Below are 12,545 nucleotides of genomic sequence, written 5' to 3'. Positions count from 1 at the left end.
AACAGAAAATACCTGTCAATTTCTATGTGTTTATCTTTTTGTACCTACGGAACGTGCTGCTTGATTCTTCTTGATTTTTTTTCCCCCAGAGACTGGAGAAGTTGCTCCCTTCTGATATGAAAGGTTCTGCTACAGCTTCTGCACTGTTGACTGGGTGCTGGCACTTGAATGAACTATAACAAGGCTTTTATGATCTTTTTCTACTGAGAAGTTTCTGTACATTTTCCGGTCAAGATGCAGACTTTGGACGCTGGATTTGAATATACTGACAGTAATCTTGCTTTACTTAATTTTCCCTCACACACATATAATCCATGGTCTCCCAGGGCTCCACAGACCATGTATTAGACAAAGCAGAAGAGGCATTCATCACAGATTTTTTAAAATAACTATGAATTCCTTTTTCTTGATGGAATTTTCTTTTGTGCTTAGATCACTGGAAAAAAATCCCAGCATGTGACACTGTGAACATTGAGAGAATGATGCCACTAATTCTCATTTCAGCTGAGGCAGTCAATCTGGAAACAACATAGGACGAATTCTTGGACCTCTGGAGTGGGCTGAGAGGCCTTATGTCAGGAAACTCCCCCAAAAACCCATGCACTAACATATTTACAGCTGTTTTTCTGGACTGGGTTTTCTTGCACCCCACAGCATGGAGATAGTCAGTGCAGAAGTTTGTGCTCACTCTTCATTTTTGCTTCGCTTCCACATGGGATCAAACCTGACAAAAAAGAGCAGATACTTTAAGAGAGAGAGTTGGCCTGCTTTTTGTACCAGTTGCCTTGCTGGTTGTTTCAATGTGCCGGTGATACAAAGGGACTCTGTCACATCCAGTTTGTCCCCCAGTTCAGCTTAAATTCAAGAATCAACAACCCCTCTAAATTTAGTGAAAGTTTTTGTCATTTAATAAAAAAAGAAAACTTACATCAAAATACTTTTCTGTGCTGTAAAATAGCACTGGTGCATGGGAATCCTATAGGAAAACTTTGTATAAACAAAATGAAACCACTGATGCTGCTTTCTCTGACTAAATTGATGGAAGCTAAAAAAATGTTTCCCTGCTTTTACTGTATTGCTATATTTCCATTTCAACTCCAGTTGACACATAGGTCTATTTATGTGAAGTGCCAACTGTTATTTAATGATTAATAAGCAATTGAGAAATATGAAATGATTTGTAAAATTCTTTCTGGCTTCAGTGACTTCATGTTGGAGTATATAAATAAAAAAGGAGTAAATAGAAGGCATGCTTATATGTGTTGCACTGTTAAATAAAGTCTACTGTGCTTTATGTTCCCAAAATAGATATGATGTGTTCTTTTGAATGGGACTGACCCATTCTTATTGCAAGTATGAAGTCAGATTTAGTGGAGAAATACCCAGTTACCTGAGCCCCTACACTTTGTGATGCAGATGGAACAAGGAGTCCTTCTGATCTGCCATTGTTTTCAGATATGACAAGGTCAAGCTGCACAGCCCAACAACCCCACACCATCTGGGGTCAGGCCATGGAGCTGTGCATACCCTCACTTTTCATCTCTCTTCTCTGTGCCCACCCCAAAGTAATTCTTCCTTTTAAGGAGGAGAAACTGGACCAGAAATCCTATAGCAAAGAGTATTTGCTTCATGTTTTCCCAGGACTGACAAGTGGGCACAAGGAGTTACTGTCTATGCAGAGATTCCCCAGCATGGGCTTTCTGCATATGCAGTGACAGGATTGATGCTGTTATGGTCTGTGAAGCTGAAGGCCCACCAATAATGAGAGTGTATTACTTCTGCTGAGAACAGAGCCATCGTGATGGCAGGGGGGATTAAAGTCCTGTCAGGTCTGAATCCAAAATGAGGTCAGTGGGAGATTTCTGAGGCATACCCTTCGATCCATGCTTCAAGGTCTGTCGAGGGTGCATTCAGGTGTGCCAAGGCTTGATGCACTCTGGTGCCTCCTAAAGTAGTTATGCCATTGGCAAGGAAGGGCCACTGTGATGGTATTAAATATCCCATCTGGAAGTACTTTTGCCACCTCATCCCCAGAATAATACAGGGTGCAGAAGATGCAGCACAAGGTTTGTAGCAGGCTATAAGAACACAATACCTTTATATAGGTATCGAGTCTCTAAATATCCCTGGGAAACCCTGGGCAATTTACTTTAGTTCTGTCTGCCACTCAGACCAGGCTCATGATTTTTGTGCTAAGGGCATGACAGTGCATCACTGACATTAATGGTGTCAAACATGTGACATGATGCATAAGCATGATTGCTTTAATTAATTAAATGGTTACGTCTCTGAACTCATTTAGCTTTTTCCTCTGCAATACATTGGTAAATAGATGTTACACTTACTGCACAAACCTTCAACAGAGGATCCAAACCCAACCAAAGCAAGCGACCTTCCCCCCACAAACTAATTAATCCACACAACGCCCCTGTGCCATTTGTTACACAGCAGCTTCTCTTACTTGGATCAAGTTTGTTCCTATCACTTTGAATGCAAAAAGCAGTTGATCATTTCATCCATGTGACTACAAGGGTGACTGTCACAGCTTGCAAAGCATATGGTAGCTCTTGCAACATCAATAATAATCTCTAAGTAATGCAACTTTGGGTTACAGTCATCTTTTATTATCACTCCAGTCTTCCAGTAGCTTCCTCCTGTCTCTCTCTTTTAAAATTTTTGTCTTTCATTATTAAATGAAGCCTTCTATACCCAGTGATTACATTATCAAGGATTACCTGCTGAAAGGGATCAAAATTGATCAAAATAAAGGCTGTGTTATTCTGAATAAATTTTACTTATTTTGAGGGGCTTAATCAAATTAATTAGAGAATGAAATTAAACAATAAGCAAGTAATGTTTTAGGCATTTTGCAGCTGGGGACACTGAAATTCAAAGAGGAAAAAGGGACTTACCACAGGTTTGCCGTACAGAATGAAACGGAACTGAATTTTCTCCTTGAAGGCTAAACACATCCCTTACAGATTCCACATGGACTGGAGCTTATAAAGTGTTTATGTAAAATCTGTGGAGGGCAATGAAATACTTTTTGGTTGTCATTTTAAAGTTAAATTCTATTACATAAGGAATAAAATCCACTGCAAATATAGAAGGTAATTTTTCTTCAGACATATCATAGTATTCCATTCCCTCACTGAAATGAATTCAAGATTGGGCATACACACAGCATTCCTTACAATCTCTGTAAGATTTATTTGAATCATTCTAAATGGGATGCCTTGCACACTCTGCCTGTTATGGGGTATTGATAACATCTTTTTGCTAATATGAGAGCAACATCCAATGACTCCATAGAACAGGACAGATTTGAATGGCTGTCATGTTAAGTCAGAGTGAGTGACTGGTCAGCTAATGGAAATAACAGGGGTTTACAGGCAAAATGAAATGGGACATCAAATGTGGGAACAAGCTACTTGTGATGCTTGTTATTTTGGGAATGAAAGAGTGAACCTAAAGGTACAGAAATCATTGAAACATACTCATGTTTTTGTCCAGTGACTCAGAAGTTGGGTTTGTGAGTCTCTGAGTAAAACAAATCATTTACCTGTGCAAAGAAGGGATAGAGTGCTGCCATATTTAGTTAGCAAAGCCCATTCCATTTGTTTCCTGGACAGGTGAGTTTCATGGCCTTGTGTTTAGTTGTGCACTGCTGGTAGAGACACAGACCTTGTGCTCTGCTGCCTTGTGGGACTGTAATCAGAGTACCGTCACTGTGAAAGAATGAGATTAAAACCATCTCCAAGGGAGCTAGGTCTCAAGTGTGCTTTCACGTGGGTCCATCAACACAAATATCCCACTTCAACTTGCCAGGGCAGTTCTGGCACAATATGATGTCAGAGTGGATGCTTTGCAAGGGAACTTATAGGGTTTTTAGGGGTGGTGAAAGCAAAGAATTGCTCACTCTGCCTAATCACATAGAATGTCTCTGTGAACCTAGAAAAGCTGAGCTTGAGGGGAACCCACACTCTCCTTTGCAAAGGAAGGGAAGGGATCTTTTATCTTTGCATCATTTTTCAGTCTACAGGCAGGAAAAAACTGAGTAAAACTGCACTTCTGGCTAAGTTTATTTAAAAATTATTATTTTATTTATAATTTATTTAATAATTTAATTATTTATAATTATTTACTAGTTTTAAAAATATTAAATTATTTATTTAAAAAATAATTTTTAAAGAAGGAATCTGATTGTGCCCAGCTCTAGTGTGCATACAAATGAAGAGGAAAGGCATAATGTGTTTTCTCTGTGCTCTTCCCACAGAATCAGACTTATTACACCTCTCTTAGGTATCTCAAAGTGATGTCTGTTCAGATCTGAAAGCTATCCTGAGCTCCTTTTATAGTCCATGAAAAGAAATTAGAGGGTGCTTTTTTCTTTAGATGAAGCATATCATAGCAGGTGGTCTGAGACAGGCAAAACAAATCATCCTGTGAAGCTGAGTCCTTCTTGCCATTGAGTGTAAAGACTAGAGTGACTCAGATTTAGATAACTTCTTTTTAAGAACAAAATTTAGATGAAATAAAGACCAGGAATGAGGAGCAGCTCTTGCCCTGTTTCATTATTCTGGAAAGTGGAGGTCTCCAGGAGGGCTCAGTTAATTGGAGTGATCTTTCCTAACCTATACTGTATTTCTGTTGATAAGTAGCTGGTTCACAGTCCAAGGAATATACCTTTGCTGTTGATAGGTAAGTTGAGACATAGGTCAACAAAGTAAAGTGCATAGGCTTGCAAGAAAACCTTTGTGTCAATGGAAGACAGGCTCAGGGATTCTGAGCTCAACAGTCATGTGGACACAAATCCAGCTCTTGGTCATTTTGAAATTTTTTTAGTAATACCAGAGTGATTTGAAACTGAGTCATAAAAGCTTGCTCATGTAGCTGAGAAGAGATAACACAACTGAATTCATAGAGCCCCATAACATTTTCCTACCCAGAAAAGCCACATTTCTTTGTCCAACTTTAAAAATAGGTGCTAAGATACCCATCTTTCTTTTTTCCCCTTGCTATTGTTCACTCGTGAATATGTAACACAGCATAACATTCTCAGACTATAATCTGCTCAACATTATCTAATTGCATCTGTCATTTTACTCTGCAAGAAAATACTTCTGGGGAAAAAGAAATATGGAACTTAGCACTTGAGCTACTTTTTAAAAAATTGCTTCTGATTTTAAATGTGTAGCAATGACATTTACCTGCTAAAATTTAAAGCAAAAACAATCTGCATGTTATCAAGCTCATATGTAGTTATCCTCTGTAGCTCATATGCTACAGTGCAGGTACAGCTTGTTCAAGTGAATCTTAGGGCAGAGAGGTTCTTGCACAAGAACTGAGCTGGGGTCTGTATCTCTATTTTTATTGTATGCTTTAATCAGCCTATAAACCGCCTGTTTGGTATTGTGTAATTATTGTTCCTCTGAATGTGCTAATTGCACTTTGGCTGTATAACTTGTCAATGGGAGGGGTGCCAACACATTCACTAAGAAACATCTTTGTGCTATCCATGCCAGCTTCCCAGAAAATACATCCAAGATGGTTATTGATCCTTTTTCTTGTGCTTTTACAGCTTAATTTCCCTTCATTTCCCCCCCCCATTTTTTTTTTTGATTCTCAAATTGATACCCTGTGAAAGTGATTTCCTTCATCAAATCCTATGCCAGCAGTGGGCCAGCTTCTTGCAGCCTTGCATGTCACTCGCAGTTTCTACTTTCTCACCTTTCTTCTCTCTATTCTTTCTCCTTAGTATATCTCCTTCCTGCTGCCACTGAATGAGGATAGGAAAAGTCTATTATTGCTGCTTGATGGTTGGCATTCTTGAGTTGCACAGAAAGTATTAGGCATGAATTTGTTACTGCCGTCAAAAACCATGGGAGCCTCTACACAGACTTGTCTCCTAAAATTCAAGTACAAAGACAGTCTTGCCTTGTATGTGCTTACATAAAAAGGAAACAGCAGGGATTAATTACTTTAGACAGCTAAATAAATATTTATTTCCCCATAATAGTCTTCAAAAATATCTGTCACTGCTTCACTGCCTAACAATGGCTGGTAGCGACAAGTAGGATCTTTTTCAATGGAAGTTGCTTTTTAATGAGTGTTTTTTGAGTAGGAGGTTTAATCTGATGCTGCTTTTGGAGCAATGCCTGGCCTATCCCAATGCAAACTCTCTCTGATTAACAAAAGCCTGCATTTTTAAACTGATCAGCTGATGCTAGTTGATTCTTTTATTTAACTCAGGCTTGTTTATGAGTCAATTAGCATTTAAACTGAGCTTCCAGCCTTCATATAAACTCTCAGCCACCTAAACCAAACAAAAGAGCACTTTCTCCTGCTTTTAGGGGCCACTAAGCACCTATACAATATCCTACTGTAGCATTTTTAGGTTGCCAGGGCTTAGAGAATTTATTTAGTGATTTTGACAGAGATTCATTCAGACCAAAATTAGATTAGGTACCATCCTCAGAATAGGAGTCTGCACTCCATTTCTCTCTCAGTGTCTCTGCTGCCTTCCCTGGGAGAAACTCCTACTGGGAGTGGTGGGGCAGGTGGTTAGGTGAGATGCAGTGCAGCTAAAATTGCCTGAAAATGATGAAATACGCCCATTCATTCACCTTTCCCACCATTCGCCTCTCCTCCTTCTACTGTGTTAAGCAGTAAATTCCTTTTCAATATTGCTTATACTCTCTGCCACACTTGTGTAGGACTTTTTGCAGATTTTATGTCCACAAAATGGATCTGTGGCCCACAAATTGGAGCCATTGCCTGTGACATTCATGGTCTCGTGTTCTGCTATGTTGTTTCTGCATAGCTTTAAGACTAGAATTAAAGATGCTATTAACTTTGGGAAATGAGCTTTCAAGCAGAAACCATGCATAGTTCAATTTGGACCCCAGGCCATAGGTAAAGGGCATGAATTGTTCTGTTGATTTTTCCAGTGGCTCTGATGAGCTGCTTCAGGGTGCAGCAAGTACTCTACTGGCTCTTTCCAGGTGCCAGGTTCCTCACACATGCATAGAAGATTGTGGTGACATGGAAAGCGTGTGGAATGATGTTCCTGTCCTTGACCCCAGCGGCAGAGAGGTAACACAGCCTGGTCTTTCAACAGATAATGTGCCACCTTGCTACTTCATGTGTCTTTCAGAAATCTTTCAAACCTCTCGCTTTGAATTAACAGTAGAAATTTGAAGATGCTTCATCTAATGTTGGCAGTGGTCCTGATTTCAGAGGAGGTTGGACGCGATGATCTTCAGAGGTCCCTTCCAACCACCATCTCTTGGGCGGTATAAACCAGCCAATATTTAATGCCTTGGATTCTGGTCACTGAATGCAAGCATTAAAAGCCCAGCCTGTGTTTGTTGGGACAACAAGGCTCTTATTAGGCCATAGATAAAACTGAGCTGCTGAACTTACGCAAGAATCATTTGGTACCAGTTTTCTCAGGCATTAGTAGAAGGAAGAGATGCCTGTTTGAAAGCTGCATAAAAGGCATGTCAGCGAGAGAGAGCACAGGTCACATCACCAGAAACAGCAGCTGTTCTGCAGTAGTGCCCAGGCACCTCCTGCTTGCAGCAGTGGGCCATGCCCAGAAAGGGAGGGTGCTCTGGCTTGTCCTGGACTCTCACAAAAATGTCCTCTCTTCCTAGGGGTAGGCCTGGGCTGTGCTCTCCTGGGACAGAGGTGGAAGATGGAGATGGAGAGAGGGAGAGTGAGGGCACATGGATGTGAGCAGGGAAGTAGAGATGGGTGGCATAGGAAAATGAGAGAAAAAGGGTCTCCTAGCCAATGTCAAGTGGAGTCTGGGGCAGGAAGGGAGCTGCCATGTGGAAAGGGTGAGTAAGGAGAATAGGGAGAGTGGTAGAGGGCAGTGGTGCATCCTCCTCCCCTTGTCCTCAAGGGAGGGAGTATGCTGTGGGGGGAAGGCATGCATGTGCTACAGGACAGAGCACTACACAGAGATGTGGGGTGAGAGAGGAGGCAGCAGGAGGTAGTGTGGAGAATTCCTGAAGCAGAGACAGGGCAGAGGGACTGTCAGGGATCTTGTGTGATGAGCAGTGCCTCTTACGCTCAAACCTATGGAAGCAGCAAAGTGTATAACCCACAGTATGCTCAAGGGAAGGCTGGATGAGTATGTGTTGTAGTGGTGCAGCCTGACACCTTCTCCAGCTTTGAGCAAGGGGTGGGGAGAGGAGAGTCTTTTCAGGAAAAAGAGATCTAATTCAAGAGTCACCTCCCTTCTTCTCCCTTCCCCCGTTCTTATTGTTTATTTGTGCAGTCCGGTACTTGATAGGTGGTTTAATATATTCATTTTATGTATGCCAGGGTAGCTCCATCCCTGATTGAACTCCACTGAATCTAGATCATTATTAGAAAATTGCTTTATAAATAAGCCTGGACTGAGAGACACTTTCTATGTTAAATAGAAAGCATTGTGCTTCTAGGCTGCTGCATGTTTTCTTGAAACGCAAACACAGGCAGCAGGCACATCATTGTTAAACTAATTAAAGTTTAAAGAGAGACCTTTATACGTACTAGTCTAGCTAATTTGTTGTCACAGGATCATAATTCATTAAATATATTTTCTATCGTTAGTTAAATCAATAATAAGCAAAACAGAGCATATGGAGTCTGTCAGCTGATGAGTCAAGACGGAAGGAAATATCTTTACTGAGTTTTTAAGCCATGCCTTCTTCTACAGGTCCCTTTTTGTATATATGGCTAGAAGGTTGCAGTGTAAATAAATATGATGGACTTTGCCTGCAGACATCCTGCTATGCTGCTCTGTGGTACTTCCATTTTACAAAACCACTGGAAAACAATGTTAAAGCAACCATTGCTTAGTGGTAATTCAGGCCTCTGTATTGGAGGCAAAATTTGGGGATGTAAATGGAGGACAAATTGATCACATGCTATGTAAGTTATGACAGTTTGGTATAAAATAGATGTGTGAAATGATTCATCCCAGGACACCATACCTGTTTTCATCTCTGCATGTTTGTCCCATTCCTCTTGCAGGGATGGCTCAGCTGCTCCAGCAGCATCAGCTAAACTCCTGCACAATAAAACACAGTATTTAGAGAAAAAACTAAACAGATGCCAGCTGTGCTGCTCCACCCCAGATACTGCTTCATCAGCACAGGGGCCTCCTATGCACTGGCAGCAGAAATACTGAAGACAGAGGCAGGGCAGATGGCTGAAGGCAGAAGCTACAGTGCAGTAGCAGGTGAATCAGAGTTGTCAGGCCAATGTGGCATCCTTGAGCTCTAAATTCAGTCCTGTCAGTAGTTTATTGGTTGTCTTATTGGTTGTGTCAGCCTGCTGCATGGGGAAATGCTTCTTGGTGTGCTCTATCTTCTACTTTTCCTGGGAACCAGGTGGACCTTTGTCCTGGGTTCGGAAGAAAATGGAAATGATCATCCTGGGAGTACAGATTTTTGAAAGTAATTTTTATTCCTACACAAAGTCAAATCCCCATGAAAAGCCATCTCATAGGTACCAGCTACCAGTACGTCAGAGAGCACTGGTATGACATGGATTTGGAGGAAGCTGAAGCTCCAGAGTTTTCTTGAATTTGTATTTCACCTCTGGCTAACCTATTGTCTTTTCCTTGGCATGAATGGTTTTCTGGATTCCTTCAGAGATTCTTGCTTTTGAGTTTGAATGCCTGTCAGTAGCAGGGACAAGGACATTCAGAGTCCAAACGCTCTTGGTCCTAGCAGGGGCAGCCTTACAACTTCCCTTTGACTGAGGCTGAATGAAGCTAGCTGTACTCTTCTGAACATTTGCTTGATAGGGGAACTCTCCCTGAGCCATCCTTTCAGAGCATGTAGCTGCCTATCTACCTCCTTTCCTTATCAAATTAAAACAAGTGGTTCCGTGACTGTGGTGCTAATCAAGATGAAGGTCCTTGTGGATTTGTTCTCAACAACTCATGCTCACTCTCTCTTTTCAACAGCCCTGGTTGTCCTTCCTGTGCCCCTTCTTCCACTGTTACTACAATCAGTGCTTTAGGTTCTCCCAGCATCTTCTAAATGTCCTTTGTCTCCTTTCCTTCCTCCCATGGTCTTAAGCAATTTCTCTTTACACATTGTCTGCATTTCTATTCCATATTTACTTCCACTCCTTGGGACAGTGCAGGTTTTGACAGCTCCAGTAGCTGGGCTGCAGTAGTATGAGGGGATTGCCTGCAGGGTGCTACCAGAAAAACTGGTTGCCAAACAAGACAAATAATGGAGAAGCTCTGCCTATATTCTACAGCAGAAGGGTGGAAATGACCTCTTTTCTTTCCCCAACTTTGTGATTTCCCAAAGCTGTAAGATTTTAATATGTATTTGATGCTGCCTTTTTGTCAGTTTTGGCTGGAATCACACGTCCTTTCATGTTTCTTGCAGAAATGTGGGCAGATAGGCAGCCAGGCAGCTTGAGGGTTTAAGCTTCTGGACTGCCTAAGACTTTGGGCTGCATAGGAGCATCATTTCTTTCTCTTACTGGTGTTTTGTATGTCATACTGGTGTTTTGCCAGCCTCCAGAAATCCTGATGAAGTCACGGAGGACTCAGTGCTCAATGCCTAGGGTATCCAAGAGTTTGTGTTTTTCCTCCTGATCCCTCTTTCTGATATTTTTGTGCTGAAATGGCCAAACCATGTGTTTCTATATGGCAAAAACTCGTGGAAAATTTATAAAATAAAATAATTCATAAGGCCACCAAATAGAGCCTTGTTTTCTCAGTCTGAATCATGTTTTCTCTGCTTGGTGAATGGCTGAGACTAGACTTTGGCACAAATATATCTAGCCAGTAACTGTTGCTGGTCTGTGCCAAATAATAAAAGTTGTTTAAAGGGCTGGCAAGTATTAGAACAAATAAAGCAATGACTTAATTTCATTCCAGTTTAGTTTCTAAGGTATAGTTAGAAATACAACATGCTTATTAACAATCACAATAGTGAGTTCTAAAAGCCAGAATAGAAGAGATGACTCCTCTTCAAAGATCTTGGAGAGTGTGCTATAAGACCTGGAAGCTGTCGGTGAAAAGAACCTTTTTTCACTAAAAAAGATGTAAAAGATATACTAAAGAGAGCATCTGATTCCTGATACTGATAGCTCTGTCACACCTGTACATGATGGATGTGATTAGTACTGTCAAATATAGACACTGGGTAATGCTTTCTTTAATTAGCATTGAAGTGTGCCTCACATTAGCATGAACAAGAGCTATGCCTCTGAGGGGTAGAGGAGCAGAACATGGCCAAATGGAGATTGTAAGTGTGTGTCCAGCAGTAGAAGAACCTTCTCACTGCTTTTAAGACACTTGAACAATAAAATACCATAAGATTGAGTGGGCTTGTGGGTCCTAGTAAAATGGGAGAAAGAAGGAAAAGTGCTCCTATCAGAGGAAGGATACCTCATATTGGTAAATTACTCACCTCGTGTTGTAGGGACGGAACAAACAAGGAGACCTCAATGTTAGCTTTGATTGGAAGAAGCAGGGATGGATGCAAATTGCCACTAGAGGTTATTAACCAGTTTCACAGTATTGTTCTTTTGCCTGCATTGAGTACACCAATGCAGGCAACCAGAGCAATGTCAGCAGACCTCCTGTGGTCCCACAGCACCCGCAGTGCTGCCCTGGGTGCTGGCCTGTCTGTGCTGGAAAGCACCCACAGCAGCTCTGTGCCATGAACACAGTTGCTGCTCTGTTGGCACAGGGATTTTGTCTGCCTGGGGGTTGCTGTCTGCCTCTTTGTAAGAGCCAGTGCCTTCTCCTGGGCATGCAGCCATCCCCTACCCTAACCCATGGGTTCTCCTTTAAAGCAACCATTCAATGAGAGCAGAGCTTGAACAGAACTAAGCATGCTGTGCCACTGCAGTCCTCACAACACCTCTTCCTCTTTAGATAAAATGGGTTGAGAAATCTTGCACAAAATATTTTGTATGACATTTCAAAGTAAACAAACATGGTTTGGACTTAAAGTTGATGAAAAACAAGAAATGTAAATTAGAACTTAACTTACTTTCCTCATAGACCTTGCCACTGAAAAATTAAGAGAAAAACAGACAAAGTTGTATTTTCCCACCAAAAAAAAAAGCATTTTCTGACAAAACCTCATTCTTTAGAGAAAATTATTTTTCAACCAACACTTTTGACTAGCTGAAGTTTCAGAATAAAAAGCAAAATATACAGACTTACAGTTGATTGTTTGCTGCCCAGTAGCATATACTTCAAATGAAAAGTAAAGGCAACCTGCAGCATGGAGAATAGAGGGATAGAACAAAAACCAGAAGAAACTGACAGAAACAGGTTGAAGAATAATTCATCATTTAGTGACATAAGTTGGCAGATTTGTTGTGTAGTTTACCAGCATCCAAAGCCTTTTATATCTCCATTTCTGCCCACAGTCTTTCATTCCAAATATTGCAAATCAGTAGTTTAGAATTACTGCACTTACTTTGAAATTATTGTTCCTCGTACTTGTGAGAGACTTAGAAGGTCACAGAATGATTTCATGGTCTCCCATGAGTCATGGTAGTTACAG

Source organism: Corvus brachyrhynchos, unplaced genomic scaffold (assembly GCF_000691975.1).
Source record: "Corvus brachyrhynchos isolate BGI_N302 unplaced genomic scaffold, ASM69197v1 scaffold14, whole genome shotgun sequence".
In the NCBI taxonomy this organism is placed as follows: Eukaryota; Metazoa; Chordata; class Aves; order Passeriformes; family Corvidae; genus Corvus; species Corvus brachyrhynchos.
Note: the sequence above shows the minus strand (reverse complement) of the source record.